We start from the raw sequence: 21,107 nt of genomic DNA on the forward strand, positions 1-21,107 counted from the left end.
AGTTTTATAGTCTGGATTAGGTAGTTTAATTATTTTTTTATTTAACTTCACAGTTGAAAGCTAAATCTAACTACTTCAGTCTCAAATCTAATTCAGAAGTCTAGAATTATGCACAGTGAGACAATTAATATATCTAGCATTACCAATAGTTGAGATATTTTTATTCACCATGATTATATTATTCTTAAAAAGTACTAAGCATATTGGGCCAGAGTGATAGCTCAGCATTAGGGTGTTTGCCTTGCATATGGGCTGATCCTAGACAGACCTGGGTTTTATCCGTGGCATTCCATATGGTCCCTCAAGCCTGCCAGGAGCAATTTCTGAGCACAAAGCCAGAAATAACCCCTGAGTGCCACTGGGTGTAGCTCCAAAACCAAAACAAACAAACAAAAAGTACTAAGTATATTCAATAATATTAACCAGCAATTTATTTATTTTTATTTGAAGGGTTTTTTTGGGCCACACCTGGCGGCGCTCAGGGATTACTCCTGGCTCTGTGCTCAGAAATTGCTCCTGGCAGTCTCTAGGAACCATATGGGAAGCTGGGAATTGAACCTGTGTCTGTCATGAGTCAGCTTCGTGCAAGGCAAACACCCTACTACTCTGTTATTCTGGCTCCCTAAACAGCAATTTATAGGTGGTACTCTTAGAAATATGTGCCAGAGTTAAATTTTATAACATGGATTTAAAATACTTCTTTCCAAACCAGGTTTGAAAAACAACTCTGTACTTGATATTCTCAGATTTTGTTAACATAGGTAAGATAATTCTAATAGAAAAATAAAGCTGTTTACTTTGAGTTGAGAGGCCTCACTTGGTGGTTTTCAGGGTACCATGCATTTCTGAATATAACTTTTAGTCTTTGTGCAAACTACTTTGGACTCAAACCACTGTACTACTCACTAGCTACTCATATGGCTTTTTATAATATGCCACCAGTGCTGTAGTATCTGGGCTCCATGTTCATAAACCAAAAGATAAAATCATGAGTAAGTTTCTAACCATTGTTTCAATGGACTGAAATACATTCTTGGGTTATTTATTCTTTAAGCTTTCTAAGAACTCCCAATGGGAATTAGGTACTAAAAATAATATATGTGTTCAATGGGTTTCTTTTACTAGATGTACCTTGTCAAAAGATTTCAGTGCTTAGAAACAATGTTATCATCCCAAGACTGAATACTTGATTTGAAAATTGATCTTGATAGTTCTAATAAAGTTTACAACATCTTCCTCACAAAGGGTCATACTACTGGTAATTAAAACCCTTGTGTTAAATGTTGAAACCAGGTGGTGCTGGATATAGAATTGAATTGAAAATGTGAAGTATATTGAGAATGAAAATTCTTTACATAAATATTTGTCATACTGGATTATGAAGATAAAAAAGATTCACACAATCTGCCATAAAATACTATGTATACCACGTCTCATTATAAAGACTTCTCATGCTGTACTTATCACAAATAAAAACTGAGATAAAGTAATCAAAGGAAAAGAAAGCTTTGTTTGGATGGACACACACTGATTCCTGCTGGTTTAGCCATCTTGGGCCATGCGGTTTCCAGCTGCCTGAGACTGGATTTCAACAGTGTTCCTGCCGGTGATCCTGCCTGCTTCAGAGTGAGAGACAGAATTGAGGAACTCTGCTGGAAATCAGATGCCAGCACCCCTATCTGCCTGTCTTCTGTGCTGTGCTCCATTTTTGGCCTGATTTCATCCTGTGTGTGGCTCATCTGCAGACAGCTCGCCTTCCCTGGAGGTGAGTTTTCAAGCCCAGAAAGGGTGGAGCCAGAGGAGCATGGCCACTCCGCTTCGCTTCCTGGACGTGCAAATCATTTTAGCCAATGAATACAACCACAACATGTAGAAAACCCCACGATACAAGTGTGACAATGGGGAAACAACTCAGGCCAGCGCCAGACATAGAGAATGACGATGGCAACTCTAATGACTTGAACATGACCAACCAAATAGTCAGTGTCTCAGATAAGGAGTTTAGAATAGCAATATGGAAGATGTTCAAGGAACTCAAAGAAAGTATAGAAGAGAACACTAATAAGAATCAAGAGAATATGAAGATAGAATTTAGAAAACTCCAAACTGAACTTTCAGGTCAAATAACAGGTCTGAAAAACACAGTAGATAAATTGAAGAAAAACATGGTTGAGCTTTCCCACGGGTTAACAGCAGCTGAGCATAGAATTAGTACACTGGAAGATGAGATGAATAACAATTCCATACAGCAGAAAAAATTGTAAAAAGCCTTAAAGCAAATGATCAAACAATGGACAAATTACTCAAAGAATGGGAACAGATGAAAATAGAAGTCTATGATAAGCTCAATGGAAACAACTTAAGAATCATTGGAGTCCCAGAAAACCAGGAAGAAAATCTCCAGAAAGAATCAACAGTCAAGAACATCATTAAAGAGAAACTACCACAGCTAATGAATACATGCGATCAAATCCTGCATGCCTGAAGAGTAACAACTAAAAGAGATCCCAGAAAAAATCACCCCAAGAAACATCCTTCTCACAATGACAAATCCCACAGATAGAGACAGAATTCTGAAAGCAGCAATATTGAAAAGAGAAATTACATTCAAGGTAACATCCTTGAGATTTACTGCAGACCTATCACTGGAGACACTCAAGGCCAGAAGGCAGTAGTGGGACATAGTGACAAAACTCAATGAAATAAATGTTTTGCCTAGAATATTGCACCCAGCAAACTCACTTTCAGGTTTGAAGGAACAATACATGGTTTCACAGACAAACAACAGCTCAGAAACTTTACAGACTCAAAACCATTCTTAAAAGAAAAACTGAATGGCCTACTTTAAGACAAGACTGACCAACAGACACACAAAACTTCAATATAAAGATGGCACTAACTCCCAGGACAATTTTTTCTCTCAATGTCAATGGACTAAATGCACCAGTTAAGAGACACAGAGTGGCTAAATGGATCAAAAAACTCAATCCAACCTTCTGCTGCCTACAATAAATGCACGTGAATAGTCAGAACAAACATAGACTCAAAATAAAAGGCTGGAGGAAAATCACCCAAGCAAACAACACCCATGAAAAAGCTGGAGTGGCCATACTAATATCACATGATGCAAATTTTATACTTAGGAAATTTGTAAGGGACAAATATGGACATTTTGTATTAATCAAGGGATACGTACAGCAGGAAGAAATGACTCTCCTAAACATATATGCACCGAATGAGGGACCAGCAAAATACTTAATAAAATTGTTGACAAATATGAAAAATAATATCAATAACAACACAAAAATTGTGGGGGTCAACCAGATTGAAACCCAACAGGAATATACTAGACTTGAGAAGAGAAATTGAAGAAAAAAGCCTAGTATATATATATACAAAACACTCCACCCCCAGAAGCATGGATACACATTTTTCTCTAATGTATATGGGACATTCTCCAGGATAGACTACATGCTAGCACACAAAACAAAGCTCCATATGATCAAGAGGATAGAAATTTGCAGACTACCTTTGCTGACCACAAGGCCCTGAAATTATATGTGAACTACAAATGGACACAAAAGAAAAATTTTAGTACCTTGATGTTAAACAGCCTAATACTGAATAACCAGTGGGTCCGAGATGAAATCAAAGAGGAAATTAAAAACTTCTTGGAAACAAATGACAATGAAGACACAAACTATCAGAACCTATGGGACACAGCAAAAGCAGTACTGAGAGGAATATTTATAGCTTTGCAAGCACACATCAGAAAAGAAGGGGCATAACTAAATATCTTAATGACCTAGCTCATAGAATTAGAAAGTACTGAACAAAAGGATCCAAAAATAGGGAGACAAAAGGAAATAACAAAGCTGAGAGCAGAAATCAATGAAGTGGAAATCCAAAAAAACAATTCAAAAGATCAACGAAAGCAGAAGTTGGTTCTTTGAAAAAATAAACAAGATTGATACACCACTAGCAAAACTAACAAAGAAAGAGAGAAACTTGATAACTCGTATTAGAATTGAAAAAGGAGACATCACTACTGATATGATAAAGATCCAAAGGGTAATCAGAAACTACTTTGAGAAACTCTATGCCACTAAAAATGAAAACCTGAAAGAAATGATTAAATTTTTGGACTCTTATAATCTTCGATGGTTGAAGGAAGAGGACGTAGCATATATAAGCACACCCATCACTACTGAGGAAATTAAAACTGTAATAAAAAATTAGCCCAAATCAAAAGCCCAGGCCCAGATGTATTTACTAATAAATTCTTTCAAAACTTGCAAGAGGAACTTCTACCAATCCTGGCAAGACTCTTTCATAAAACTGAAAAAAACTGTAACACTTCCAAATAGCTTTTATGAAGCCAGCATCACCTTGATACCTAAACCAGACAGAGATGCTACCAAAAAAGAAAATTACAGACCAATATCGCTGATGAATACAGATGCAAAGATCCTCAACAAAATCCTGGCAAATAGGATTCAATGCCTCATTAAGAAGTTCATACACATCACATAGATCAAGTAGGTTTTATCCCAGGAATGCAAGGCTTGTTTACCATCCGTAAATCTATCAACATCATACACAACATAAACAACAAGAAAAATAAAAATCACATGATCATATCAATAGACACAGAGAAAGCATTTGATAAGGTCCAACACCCATTCTTGATCAAAACTCTCAGCAAGATGGGAATGGAAGGAACCTTTCTCAATATAGTAAAGGACATCTACCACAAGCCAGAGGCAAATATTGTCCTCAATGGAGAAAAACTGAAAGCATTCCCTCTAAATTCTGCACAAGAAAGGCTGTCCTCTCTCACCACTCCTATTCAACATAGCACTGGAAGTACTTGCTATAGTGATTAGGCAAAAAAAAAGATATCAAGGGAATCCAGATAGGAAAGGAAGAAGTCAAGCTCTCGCTGTTTGCAGATGATATGATACTCTACCTAGAAAACCCTAAAGTCTCTACAAAAAAGCTTCTAGAAGCAATAGACTCATATAGCAAGGTGGCAGGCTACAAAATTAACACACAAAAATCAATGGCCTTTCTATACACCAATAGTAATAAGGAAGAAATGGACATTAAGAAAACAACCCCATTCACAATAGTGCCACACAAACTCAAATATCTTGGTATCAACTTGACTAAAAATGTGAAGGACCTATACAAAGAAAACTATAAAACTCTGCTCCAAGAAATAAGAGAGGACACACGGAAATGGAAACGCATACGCTGCTCATGGATTGGCAGGATTAACATAATCAAAATGGCAATATTCCCCAAAGCATTGTACAGATTTCAAGCGATCCCTCTAAAGATACCCATGACATTCTTCAAAGAAGGGGATCAGGAACTTTTGAAATTCATTTGGAACAATAAACACCCTCGAATAGCTAAAGCAATCATTGGGAAAAAGAATATGGGAGGAATTACTTTCCCCAACTTTAAACTGTACTACAAAGCAATAGTTATCAAAACAGCATGGTATTGAAATAAAGACAGGCCCTCAGATCAGTGGAATAAGGTTGAATACACAGAGAATGTTCCCCAGATATACAATCACCTAATTTTTGAAAAAGGAGCAAGAAAACCTAAATAGAGCAAAGAAAGCCTCTTCAACAAGTGGTGTTGGCACAACTGGCTAGCCACTTGCAAAAAATTGAACTTAGACCCCCAGCTAACATCATGTACAAAGGTTAAATCCAAATGGATGAAAGACTTCGATATCAGACCTGAAACCATAAGATATATAGAACAATTTGTAAGAAAAACACTCCAGGACATTGAGACTAAAGGCATCTTCAAAGAGGAAACTGCACTCTCCAAGCAAGTGAAAGCAGAGATTAACAGATGGGAATATATTAAGCTGAGAAGCTTCTGCACCTCAAAGGAAATAGTGCCCAGGATACAAGAGCCCCCCACTGAGTGGGAGAAACTATTCACCCAATACCCATCAGACAAGGGGCTAATCTCCAAAATATAAAAGGCACTGACAAAAATTTACAAGAAAAAATCATCTATTCCCATCAAAAATTGGGGAGAAGAAATGGACAGACACTTTGACAAAGAAGAAATACAAATGGCCAAAAGACACAAGAAAAAATGCTCCACATCACTAATCATCAGGGAGATGCAAATCAAAACAACGATGAGATACCAACTCAAACCCCAGAGATTGGCACACATCACAAAGAATGAGAACAAGCAGTGTTGGTGGGGATGTGGAGAGAAAGGAACTCTTATCCACTGCCGGTGGGAATGCTGTCTAGTTCAACCTTTATGAAAAGCAATATGGAGATTCCTCCAAAAACTGGAAATCCAGCTCCCATACGACCCAGCTATACCACTTCTAGGAATATACCCTAGGAACACAAAAATACAATACAAAAATCCCTTCCTTATACCTATATTCATTGCAGCACTATTTACCATAGCAAGACTCTGGAAATAGCCAAGATACCCTTCAACAGATGAATGGCTAAAGAAACTATGGTACATATACACAATGAAATATTATGCAGCTGTAAGGAGAGACGAAGTCATGAAATTTTCCTATACATGAATGTACATAGAATCTATTATGCTGAGTGAAATAAGTGAGAGAGAGTGAAAATGCCGAATGGTCTCACTCTTCTATGGGTTTTAAGAAAAATGAAAGACATTCTTGCAATAATAATTTTCAGACACAAAAGAGAAAAGAGCTGGAAGTTCCAGCTCACCTCAGGAAGCTCACCACAAAGAGTGATGCATTTAGTTAGAGAAATAACTACATTTTGAACTATCCTAATAATGAGAATGTAGGAGGGAAATAGAAAGCCTGTCTAGAGTACAGGCAGGAGTTGTGTGGGGAGGAGGGAGATCTGGGACTTTGGTGATGGGAATGTTGCACTGGTGATGGGTGGTGTTCTTTACATGACTGAAACCCAAACACAATCATGTATGTAATAAAGTTGTTTAAATAAAAAATTATTTAATTAAAAAAGTAAAAAAAATGCTGTGTTTTTTATTTAATTTTCTTTGATATAGGTATTTTTAGATAAAAAATTAGACTTTTTTCTACAAGGTTAGTGAGTACAAGGCAAATGCCCTACTGCCCGTACCATTACTTTAGCACTGAGATACGTTTTGATTAACACATGATACAGAGATACTGTAGTTCAGAAAGTATGTTTAAATTAGAACAGTCTGGCAATAAAAGGAAAAGATAAACATTTATGCTAAAATGAAGAATGAAACTTCTTTAATATTTTTTCTATATTATATTCCTCTCTGTGTTTTGACACAGGGCTGAATATTTCTGCAGGAACAGACACACCAGGCATTTAATAAGCATACTGAAGATACATCAATTATTAATTTAGGGTTATAACAAACCATATATTTCAGTGTCATTTATAATCTATGATTTTAACCTTTCCTTACAAAATAAAATAAAATCTTTATATAGACAGGCACCAAGCAAAGCAACTATGAATTCTATATTATGTTGTCTAATTCCTAAGGCCACATGTTCTAAGTTTGATTTTATAAACATATTATTGATTAGAACATATGATAGGACAAAATATTGCCAGAAACATTTCTGAGTACATAGCCAGGAGTATTCCCTGAGTGTCACAGGGTGTGGCCCCAAAGCAAAAACAAAACAAAAACAGCAAAAACATAAATAAATTGTTGAGTGGTTATGTTGTAAGTTTTTGGAACTTTCGTGGGTTCATTGCACAGGCCATTAGAAGAGACACAAAACACTCTAGGACTAATGCGTATATAGATTTATGGGCCCTGGGACCACCTTATGAATCTGGCAACCAGCAGGCTTCTATTAGTGGATCATATGCCCTCTATCATTGTTGTCAGTGTAAGGAGAACTAAAGAATATGAGATCTTGCCATTCAGTGACAGTGTTGCTAATTAAAAATTTTCCAGGAGAAATTTATTTTATGACTTTTTTTTATCTTTTAAACTTTTTTTTTTATAACTGAAACCAAACAACAAACATGTTTGTAATCATGCTGTTTAAATACAGATATAATTTAAAAATAAAAAAAGTAAAATAAATTTTTTCAGGAGAAATCAGAGAATAGCGACTGTTAAAGTCCGATCACATACAGCAAGATTTATTGAACCAGCATGCTGAGTCCAGAATCTCCCAAAGAGATTCTCATTAGAGATAGTCATCTCTACTAGTCATTCTCAACATGGACCTTGAATGTCAGGTGTTCAAACTTTTTATACTTTTCAACTAATAATATTTTGTCACTCAGGAATTTTCTATTTTTATGTAGTTACATTAATCTGACTGTTCTCTTCCCATGGTGTAGTAAGATAAATTCCAGGACCCCCTTCCTGATAAACACATGGAGGAATTTGGAGCAGTTACCCCCCCACCCCCATCATGGTAACGAAGATAGTTTCTCAGCCTTCCTTCCCTGGGAAGTTATGTTGTTATGCTCTTAGTCAGAGGTCATTGATTCTTAAGCAAGCAGAATACAGAAGCCAAAGCGGTGTTATTTCTAATATTATTCCTAAGCAAAGACACAATACATTCTGACATCAACATTTGGTTCATAGTTAATTCTAAGGCTTAGATTATATCATCTCCCCCACACTCACATACACTCATATGGTAGTTTTACCTTGTCAAACAAGCAGGATACCAGGCTCAGTCTATGGGATTCCTTTCTCTGAGTGGCTGATCTTAAAATCATTAGTCCTTAGTACAAAGTTCGGGCCAGGGTAGGTTGCAGTTCCATTGTAGCATCAAACAGATAGCTGGGTAGGCTGCAGTCCCCAGACCCAGGGTGTGGTGTTATCTGGATGTCTGTCAGCTGCTGTTTAGCCTTATATGGGTGTAATTCCCTTGGGGTCTGGTTCCTGGAATGACTGTTCTCTAGGCCTAGGTTTTTCTACTTTGAATTTTGCAGCCTTGTCATGGCTGTGCTTAGGTTCACAGCAAGACTAGGTTTACAGTTAATTCCTAAACCAAACTTTGGATTCTAACATAGCACCTAAAACCAGGTTTTGAACAATTGAAAGAGGTTATGTGGCAAAAAAAGAGCTAGTTAATAGTCATCAATGATGGATATCCAGCAAGAAAATAGGTGCCTTCATTATACAACTACAAGGAAGGAGGCTCTGAAAGCCTGTGAACTTGCAAGACCCCAGTCTCCTGAGAAAATCATGGCTACCTCATCACAAACACCTCATTTCTGCCTGGTATAGTCCTGTGCACAAGAGCATGCAGTACCATCACCATACTTTCAGCGTAGAAAAACTGTCAGATACAAAATTTGTGATTTTTTAAGCTTTTAGGTATGTGGTAATTATTATACTGCACTAGGAAATTAGTATTCACGCAGTGGACCACTAAGAGTATTATGTTTTCAAAAAATGTTCATCTCATCTTTTTCAATTGGTATTTTTGTTACAATTTAAGGGAGGTAGGCAAATCCCGCCTTCTCTATTAATTGTTCTCAATGAGTGAGTGTGCAGTATGACATCATGTAGCCTGAAGGGGAATCCTTTTTGACTCCTTCTTAGCTGTGACTAAGGACAAAGTACTTAACAGAACTGCTATTCTTTCTCTTCAGTTTTAAGTTGAAAATATGCTTTAACTCTTTCATAGAGTTTCTTCTGAGAATTAACAAATGAACCAGTAAAGAACAATTATTACAATTGCTAATATAGCTGTACATATGCATTATCAATAGTATGATGGAATAGTGTGACATTTTGCAGAATGGTGCTTTGGATAGGCTTGTGAGAAGTGCATTACAGTACAGAACCAGAGGGCTGATATGTATCCCAGAGGCAAAATATCCTGGAGGCAATCCCTGTGAGGTGAAAGCAAGCTGTTCTGTTTTAATTTGAGTTCCATTAAAAATATAATTGCCAGATCAATAAAAGCATACTTATTGTCAAGGCATATATTTGCATGCTTTAATAAGCAGAATACATCTAGATAACAGGCAAACTTGGACTTAAGTGGTAAGTTTACAGTAATTGATATTAAAGATTTATTAGTCCCTTACAGGAATGAAAGTAGTCAAGAGAACATAGATAGGTTCTAAATAAAAGACATCTTTCAAGTTTTTGAAGTTTTTACCTGCCTTTCAACTCCCTCAGGAATAAAAACATATCAAAAATATAAATAAAGGAAAGAAACCAAAGACAGCTTGTTCCTTGGGGTATTTGCTTTACTGTGTATCTTGTATGTAAATGACCAGGTTTCTGAAGTCCAGAAGCCAAAGAAGAAGTACTAAAATATCCTATTACTCTTTTTTACTTGTACAATATCAGTCAATTGCCTGTAATGGTTTTCCTTTATATTATTGGAGGTGAAGAGTGCTAGTTTAGAGAATGAATGAGGGAATATTTCAGGGAGGTTAACAATATAAATGTTTATTTTCTTAAGTTTATTTTGCCAGGTATTTTATGTAATTTCTCAGAACTTTCTGGATTCCTTTATTTTACAAATGTTCACATATGGTTAGAGTATAGACTTTTTAGCTGTAACTAATACAGAAACTCAAATTAGACTTCTAATGTCTGAAGAAAAGACAGGAAGGACTCAACTTGGATCATTGTGGATAGAACTGTCAAGGCAGAGAAGTTTGTGCAAAGGCCTGGAGGCATGTTCCAAAGGATAGCAAGGAGAACAAAGTGACCTTAGTGGATGAAAAGGCAAGATAATAATGCTGTCAGGGATTTAACAAAACCTCAATTCCATTGGGCCTTGTAAGCCTTTAGTTCTTTTTAGGGAGTAAAGGTGAAGCCAATCAGTGCTTCTGAAGTGAGTTTTAATGTTCTAAAATTAGTAGATGTGCATGAAAATCAGGAATTTTGATTCTAACCTCTCTTGAGAGAACAAAGGTTTATTTGTTTCTAATCAACAGAACACATTTAATAGCAAATAAAAATTAAGATAAATCAATTTTTAATTAACTGTATAAATATATTTTTAAATAAATATATAGGTTAGCAGGGGTCTCCTTTAGGGCAGGGCCACAAAATGTTGTACAGAGGGCCGGCCCGCAGGCCGCATGTTTGAGAACCCTGGTTACGGTATTTTAGATATTGCCCTTGCATAACCACAATATATAAAAGGTAATTATGCCAAATATTGTGAAATGTAGAAGGCAAGAAAGTTTTGGTGATTTTAAATATATTGTGCTCTATAGTACAATAAATTTTACTATTCCTAGTGGCTATTTAGCATAGAAATCCTTGAGCAAGAGAGAAACTCACTAATGCCAGGAATATAAGCAAGTTCATCACTGAGATTGGAAACAAATGTGATTATTACTGACTGAGCCTCAAGTTCTTGGCTGTTATCACATTCACTAAGAAATATTTTCTTCATTTCAGATATCTTTGTGCTGCATTCTCCATTCCACTGGTATCCTTATAATTAAATATTGTGCTTCTTTGCACTGAAGCTTAAATGACTGACATACATGGTACACCAATTTCAAATTCATAATGTGTATTTTTCTTATGTTCATTAATTAAATTTAAAAATTGGGTATTTTAAATATTATCATACTTACTAGACAATCATAGTGATTGTAAGTTTACAAATAACTCTGCTAAAAGACCTAAAATAAGAATTAGAAAATGTGCCAAAGCTATGCTTACAAATTATATTCATATGTATATGTAATAAATGAAATTGTAAACACTAAACATGAAAATGAAAACTAAAGTAAAATATAAAATGAAGCATATATAGAGAAAGTAATATACAAATATCAGCAATCTGTGGTAACTATTCAATAGAAAAATACAAATACTAAAATTAAACTATATATATTTTGCTAATATTTCTTTGAGTTTTATATCTGAAATGGATAATTTAAGATTTATTTATATTATTTCAAATATGAAACTTATTTCTGAATGAACTCTTGAATTTTCTTATTCTGAAAATAAGTTTCATATCTCAGTTTTCTATTACTTTAATACTTACATTCCACCAAAAAGCCTGATATGTTAAGTTTATAAACAAAATAATGTTATAAACACAAAATTTCTTATTAATTCTTACTTTACTTAATTTTTAATATGGTATTTTGCCATTCATTTATTTTTAATATATTTATTTAAACACTTTGATTCCAAATATGATTATAGTTGGGTTTCAGTCATGTAAAGAACACCCCTCTTCACCAGTGCAACATTCCCATGACCAATGTCCAAAATCTCTCTCCTCTCCAGCCTGCCCCCACCTGTACTATTGACAGGCTTTCTACTACCCTCATTCATTCACATTGTTCTGATAGTTCTCAATGTAGTTATTTCTCTAACTGTACTCATCACTCTTTGGGGTGAGTTTCATGTCGTGAGCTGGACATTCCAGTCCTTCTCTGTTTTGTCTCTGAGAATTATTGCAAAAATGTCTTTTATTTTTCTTAAAACCCATAGATGAGTGAGCCTATTCTGTGTCTATCTCTCTCTGACTTACTTCACTCAGCATGATAGATTCCATGTACATCCATGTATAGGAAAATTTTGTAACTTCTTCTTTCCTGACGGCTGCATAATATTCCATTGTGTATATGTTCCACAGTTTCTTTAGCCATTCATCTGTTGAAGGGCATCTTGGTTGTTTCCAGAGTCTGGCTGCTGTGAATAGTGCTGCAATACATATAGGTGTGAGGAAGGGATTTTTGTATTATATTCAAGTGTTCCTAGGGTATATCCCTAGGAGTTGTATAGCTGGATCCAAAGGGAGCTCAATTTCCAGTTTTTGAAGGAATGTCCATATCGCTTTTCATAAAGGTTGGACTAGACGGCATTCCCACCAGCAGTGGATAAAAGTTCCTTTCTCTCCACCTCCCTGTCAGCACTCTTGTTCTCATTCTTTGTGATGTGTGCCAGTCTCTGTAGTATAAAATGGTACAACACTGTTGTTTTGATTTACATCTCTCTGATTAATGATTAGTATTGTAGAGCATTTTTTCATGTGCCTTTTGGCCATTTGTATTTCTTCTTTAACAAAGTGTTCGTTTCTTCTCCCCATTTTTTGATGGGATTAGATTTTTTTTTCTTGTAAAGTTCTGTTAGTGCCTTGTATATGTTGGATATTAGTTCCTTATCTGATGAATATTGGGTGAGTAGTTTCTACTACTCAGTGGGTGGCTCTTGTATCCCGGGTACTATTTCCTTTGAGGTGCAGAAGCTTTTCAGCTTAATATATTCCCATTTGTTTATTTCTGCTTCCACTTGTTTGGAGAGTGCTGTTTCCTCCTTAAAGATGCCTTTAGTTTCAATGTCATGGATTCTTTTACCTACCTGTTGTTCTAAATACCTTATGAATGCAGGTCTGATATCAAGGCCTTTAATCCATTTGGATTTTATTTTACCATTGTACATAGTGTTAGCTGGGTTCTGAATTTGCTTTTTTGCAAGTGGCTAACCAGTTATGCCAATACCACTTGTGCAGATGACATGATACTATACATAGAAAACCCTAAAGACTATCAAAAGGCTTCTAGAAACAATAGATTCCTATATCAATGTGGCAGACTACAAAATTAAGACACAAAATTCAATGGTCTTTTTATACACCAATAATGGTAGGGAAGAAATGGACATTAAGAAAACAACCCCTTTCACATTAGTGTCATACAATATTAAATATTGTCATCAAATATCTTGCAGTCAACTTCACTAAAGACATGAAGGGCCAGGGCCGGAGAGATAGCATGGAGGTAGTACATTTGCCTTGCATGCAGAAGGACAGTGGTTTGAATCCCGGCATCCCATATGATTTCCCAAGCCTGCCAGGGAAGATTTCTGAGCATAGAGCCAGGAGTAACCCCTGAGCGCTGCCGGGTGTGACAAAAAAAAAAAGACGTGAAGGCCTTACACAAAGAAAACTATAAAAGCCTGCTCCAAGAAATGAGAGGACACGTGAAAATGTAAACACATACCTTGCTCATAAATTGGCAGGATTAACATTAAAATGGCAACAATCCCCAAAGCATTGTACAGATTTAATGCAATCCCTCTAAAGATACCCATGACATTCTTCAAAAAAGTGGATCAAACACTTCTGAAATCATCTGGAACAATAAACACCCTGGAATAATAAACACTTCTTGGGAAAAGAAATACGGGAGGCATTACTTTCCCCAACTTTAAGCTGTATTACAAAGCAATAGTTATCAAAACAGCATGGTACTGAAATAAAAACTGACCCTCAGATCAGTGAAATATGCTTGAGTACTCAGAGAATGCTCTCCAGACATACAATCACCTAATTCTTGCTTTACTTTAAATGTTAACTGCATTTATTTTGTTCTACCACAAATATAGCAGTACTGGTTAAGAAATAATGCATCCCATTCTTTGTTTATTAATTTTCTTTGCTTTATGACTACAGAGATACAGAAAGTCAGAGAGTGTGTGAGTGGGAGAGAGAGAAAGAGTATGTGTTTATATGTGTTTTTGGGCCACACCCAACAGGCACTCAGAGGTGACTCCTGGCTCTGAACTCAGAAATTGCCTCTGTTAGGCATGGGGGCACCATGTTCATGTGGGATACCAGGAATCAAACCTGCATCAGTCCTGGGTAGCAGGGTAGGCAGCTTCAAGGCCCCACTGCTTTGGTATCTCTCCAGCACCAAGAGTATTTTTGATAAGAGTTAAAGATTTTTGATATAAATATGAGTATTTGGCCTTGGTTATAAAACTCATAGTTATAAGTTATAATTTAATTAATAATCATTTTATCTATCATTAAAATTAAATATCTCTTTACATAGTTACTGAGAATTAAAATTTTATTTGGTAATTAATTGAAATATTTTCACTTACTATGGATATTTTTTATGTGGGTTAAATATTTTATATAATAGGAGATATATGGAGTATTAAAAGAACCATTGTTATTATTTTTAAAACATATATATTAAAGTGTATGATGTTTACATTATTTACTTGAAGTGTATTTTGAGATCATCCACATCAACATTATTTTAGAATTTTAACATAGACTAATTTTTAAAATTATGGATCATTCTAGAGCATTGAACTGGCAGTCTCACAGGCTTCTGTAGTTAGGCCTTTTCCCAGTGCTGAAACTTTGGAAGATTGGCAGTAGATGAATAGTTTACTACCAGAGTTATTCACCTGAGTGTTGACATGTCCATTCATCCAGAACTTTGAACAAAATCCTTAGTTTCTCACCATGACATCAAAGTATGTTGATAACTAGGTATTTATTTGAAAAGTGGAAGATTGTTTCTGTTCTTCTGGTTAAAGATATAAATCTTTGGTAGCATTCCCAGAAAAACTTGTTAAACCATCAGGTCCACATCCTATTGTTTCTGGAATCGTGAATTGCCAATGAATTGAATTCTTCACCTTTTGTATACAAAGCATACAGTGATGATGCCTGTACTATCTTCCCTGTCCTGTCTTTTTTATACCAATATGGGTAGTAATAAAATACACCTGTCATATGCAAAATGAGAACAATGTCAATCAGAGCTGTGAAGAGCTTGCATGAGGACGTGCATTTTTAGGAAGTCAAGATAATTGGAATCCTAGAGAGAGAAAAACACACAGATTGTGAGAGAGAACCCACTACAGACTTTTATTTGTCTATTAATCACTAGGATAGATATATTTTAGATTTATATATATATCCATATATATTTTTAAATTTAGAAAGTTGCCTTTACTTGCTTTTTAATCTAGAAAATGTCCTGTTTCTATTAGTCTTAAATATTTGAGCAAAAAGAAGAGCAAGTTAGCTTGGCATAAAATGTTGGGTGACATCAGTTTTTTTAAAAGTCTTAAAAGTAAGAGCCAAAGTGATAGCACAGCGGTAAGGCATTTGTCTTGCTTGCAGCCGATCAAGGATGGACTTTAGTTCAATGTCTCATGTCCCATATGGTCCCTCAAGCCAAGAGCAATTCCCGAGTGCATAGATAGGAGTATCCCCTGAGCATCACAGGTTGTGGCCCAAAAAGAAAAAAAAATTCTTATATTTCTCTGCATTCTGGGAAGATACTAAAATGGAAAGATATTAAAGATACACTAGTATTCCAGAACACTCTGGAAAAAATAGCATTCTATACTCCATCAATTTTACTTATTACTGATTTAGTAAATTTTATTTTTGCCATTCTATTGCCTATTATTTTTATCACATTTTGGTCTACTTTTTTATAACATATCAAGTTAAAGAACCTCTACTAATATTCTGTATTTAAATTTGTATTCTATATAATAAATCTATTTATTTAAATATTTTGATGTGCTAGCTCATGTTTAGCATGCATGCTTTCCAGATTCTGACTTTAAATGCATTGTCATGAAATTTAAACTGATAAAATTTATGATTTTTCCTGTTTTTAGAGGTAATTAGTGAATCTATTAGAGTCCAATTTTAGACAATATATTTAATAATAGTTGTTCCTGTTCTTTGTAAAAAAATATTTAATCCACCAGAAAAGTAAAAGAAAGTCATTATCCTGTGTGTACTTTTGTTCATGTGCAATAGATATCAGGAATTTTGAAATTAACTTGCATTTATTCCTTAAATGTTTCTATTAGCATTATTTACCATTTCACATCATATTTGTTAAGGTATAAATAGTGTATACTGGCTTTTGTTGAGCTATTAGCCTCTTATTATTTTAATTTACAGCAATATTAGCTCTGCTTTAATGAAATGCACAAATGACTTTATTTTGCCTAATATACATACTTCCTCTATAAAAACCATATTTACTGAAAAGTAAATCTGTGTTTGTCTACCATCTCATTGCAATGCAGAGTATTGTTTCTCTTTTCACCACCAGTGTCAAAACATTGCAGTGGCATTTCAGACATATCCATTGCCCCCTGAGGTCAACTGTTCAAGAAACTGAACTTATATCAGACACAGGAGAAGCAGAAGCACAGAAGGTTTAAGATTCATTTCTAGGAAAAGCAGTACTTTTTTTCAATGGGAGGAGTGTAAGAAACATGTACAAACATATGCATCTTATCACTGTTTTAGCATTATGACTCATTATGTTTAGTTTGTTTCATTAAACCTCCTCTGACATATGTTAAAAATGAGTTTTCAGAATACTGTTGCATTTTGGATAGTATTAAAGAACAGACTTCATGGCATTTTGGTTTGTTACCTTGCCAGGAAAATACCAGGCATAAGTATATTGTCAGGAAAAACAGCTGAGGCAGGGGAACCACTGGGGAGCACACATGCTCCTATTAACCTCCCAGAGGGGAAATAAAGCTAACTCTGAAAAAAAAGTATTTAATTGCCTAGATCATGCTTTATCAGCAAACAAATATGAAACTTAAATTATAGGTTTTTTAAGTAACTTTTAACATACAAATTTTATACAAAAATATAACCTACTATAGCAAAGTATATTTTCATTCAAAGCATAGTACTTATAATTACATAGCTACATGAAGTATCCTGCCCATCATTATGTCAAATAAATATCAAAGTGCATTGAAAGGTAGGATATTCAATATCATTTTGTGAGGATAGTATTATACCCTATAGTATTTTTATTCAATTCCTATAATTTAAAATTGACTACTGTTTAGCAGAGGGATTAATATTTGGTGATTTATCTACTCTGTGTCAGACACTACTAGGACAGGTATCATTTTTCTGGTAACATCTTTATAAAGATGTTCTATTATTTCTAGTTTAGTTTTTTATCCAAAGAAAAGAATCAAGGATTTTAGAAAATATGCAAACTGACAGCGATGAAATTTTAAATAAGTGACTGAATCGATAATAAATCTTCAGTGTGACTTATAAAGACTATGGAGATATAGACTACTTCTGAAGAGAAGTCATGAGCACTTCAATGAAGGATGACATATAAATGTATGAGCAACCGCTATGAACGTTATCAAAATTGTGCTTCTACATAGCGCATGATTTACAGCTAAATCAAGAAATCTGTTATTATCATTTGCTTTTGTGAGCATGACAAATGTCTGTATTGTACATATTATAGTGGTTTTATATATATGTACATATACAGTTAAATTATCATTAGTATAAAAATAATCCAGGTAAAGCAAATTAAAGAAATCAGGGGAGATAATGGAGAGTTTGGGGACTATTACAAAGGTGACTTGGGAAAAATCTTCAGTTTCTCAGTGTCTCAACAGTATTTTGCATATTTGCTTTTGTATTTGAAGGTTGGCAGATAAAAGGGGAGCTAGCCATATCCATCAGTGCCTAGGGCACTCTTCTTTCTCCCAGTAATACTAAGACACAATATAATGCCAGGCATAAAATCTGGGTCAGCTACATACACAGCAACCACCTTCATAACTCCATCTCCCTGGCCTCCAAACACTATAAATATGACTTAATCCATATAAGCAACTTACATCAGTGTTCCTGTGATTTTATTATAATCATATAAATTAAAATTATAACACTACACTAATGTATTATTTTATATGTATATGTATCTTATATATATTATTTATTATATGTATTCTGGCTATACATCAGTTACTATAATTTCCATTTTAGAAATTATAAAAGTTAAAAATAAAGTTAAAAGAATAACTTACACTTATCCTACCATTATTATTATTATCAATAGCTCAAAAATTTCACATATCATTTGCTTTATGTTTAATCCATAACTGGTTATATGTATTTTTTTCTAAAGTTGAATATAGTTGATCATTTTCCGTGTTTAGAAAAGAGTATATCGTCACTTTATTATTACCATAATATACTTTATAATATATATCCAATATAATTGATTTTCCTATATAGCAATAAAAGTTTAATTCATTTATGTTAACATTCTAAATTAGAATATATTTAAGGAAAATTTCCAAAATAGTTTGTGGATTATTTTTTATCGTATTTCTTGTTCAGATTCACTTACTTTATAAAATTCACATATTCTACTATTAAATTTTCTCTTCTTGCTGAAAAGGATCTTTTAGAATTTAATTACTTGAACTCTACAGACCTTGTTTTTTTCCTAACATATTTATTTGTTTGTTTGTTTGTTTGTTTTGGAGTCACATACAGTGGCGCTCAGGGCTTATTCCTGCCTCTGCACTCAGAAATTGCTTCTGGCAGGCCCAGAGGACCATTTGGATGCCAGGAGTAGAATCACCGTCCGTCCTGGATTGGCCACGGTGCTATTTCTCTGGCTCATTTTTCTAACATATTTGATTGATATTGTTGCTGAATTATGGCTTCTTAATTTCAAAATAATTTTATTATACATTGCTAGTTATTGTTTCTCTAATGTGCAGATGTTTGCTAGGAAGTCTGATGCCACTACAATTCTTATTCTTTTTCACATGTGCTTACATATATAACATATGCATATATGTGTATGTGTAAACATGCATGTAGTGTTCATATATGTTTTTCATCTCTGATAAACTAATTGTATTATTGAGGCATTAAACATTTTTCATCTTTGTATACATTAAACATTCTCATATTTTCTAGTTTATAATTTATATAATTTATTTAAAAATTTTTCATATTTTACAAATAGCAGACTAGGATCTTTGAGCCTTGCCTCTCATAAAAATTTGGGATTTTAGGATCCGGAGCGATGGCACAGCGGACCCAGTATGGACTGTGACATCACATATGGTTCCTAAAGTCAAGGGCAATTTCTGAATGCATAGCCAGGATTAACCCCTGAGAGTCACCAGGTTTGCCCCAAAATATTAAAGAAATAAATAAATAAACAATAAAGAAATAATAAATAAATAAAACAAAACAAGAAAAAAAGTTTGGTATTTTAAATATATTGATGAATCATGTATCTTGTTTCAAAAATGCTCAATCATTATAACTTCTAGAATTTTTATACTGATATAGTAATAAAAATTGTGAAAAAAGAAATTTAAGTAAAAAATTAACTTGTTGTGGTTAATCATTTGTAGAACTATTTGACATTGTACCTTTTTATTTAGCATGTACTATTTATTATTTATTTTGACAGTATGAAAAATGTTTCCCACAAATAATAGCTTTAGAAAGTGAAAGTAAGTCCAAGCAAATTTGTTTTGTAAGAGTGCATTATATTGTAAAGGGTACTAATGAGACATTATGATTAAAGGGTACAGTTTTGAAAGTTGTGTATTATGCTTTGTCATGCTTTCTGCAGTTAGGAAAATAAATTTTATTTTTTTTAGTAATAGAATAACATAATTTGAATACATCAAAATACAGAAACTTATACTTATTTGACAGTTATATCAAAAATTACATTTTAGGTCCTTTCTTTTTCATTCTTTGAAGTCAAATTGGAGGAGACAGAGTAGGTCAGCAGTCTCAGGAGAAACATGTTTGACATATGAGACAGGAAGGATCAAGATGTGCCATCTTTTTTGAAAAACTAGTTTTAAGTGAAAAAATTACCCAAGTAATCAGCAAGCATAGTGTGCAGTATTCACTGTTTTTCATAAAATTAGCTCTACAATTATTCACGATCAATATGTGATAGTCTATTTAGAATCAAAGATACAAACAACTTAGTATTATGTATTGAGTTTTAAATAATGCAAACAAGTTACACTAATTGCCTCATAAATTCTTCCTGGGAATGTGTGGCCTAGTAATCAAGGAAATATGCTTTTTAAAAAGCATATTTGAAGACCATTTTTCCTTCAGATGAAAATGCAGTATCACATTGAATTGTATGGTTTTTTTCAATATTTTTTATTATGAGATCAAAGATGCAAAGAAAGAGGACATGGTAAAGTTACAGTGGCAATACAATCACCCCTAAACAGAATTCTCAGAAGAAATCCCCTTGCTGACACCTTAATTTTGAACTTTCAGCCAAAGAGCATTAAGAAGAATAAAACATCTACATTTTCTGATGAGATTTTGAATTTTAGGAAAGTGTTTGCACCTGAACAATTTTTAGTTGAATATAGATAGTTTTGAAACTAAAACTTAGGATATTGTTCACTATTGCTATCATAATACTATGTCAAATACATTTGCTTATAAGTTTGGCAATTTATATATAGAATATTAAGTATATCAGAAAATCTAAGCATAAATACTATTTTAATATTTGTTATTCACATTTCAA

The sequence above is a fragment of the Suncus etruscus genome, chromosome 3 (genome assembly GCF_024139225.1).
Source record: "Suncus etruscus isolate mSunEtr1 chromosome 3, mSunEtr1.pri.cur, whole genome shotgun sequence".
Classification (NCBI taxonomy): domain Eukaryota; kingdom Metazoa; phylum Chordata; class Mammalia; order Eulipotyphla; family Soricidae; genus Suncus; species Suncus etruscus.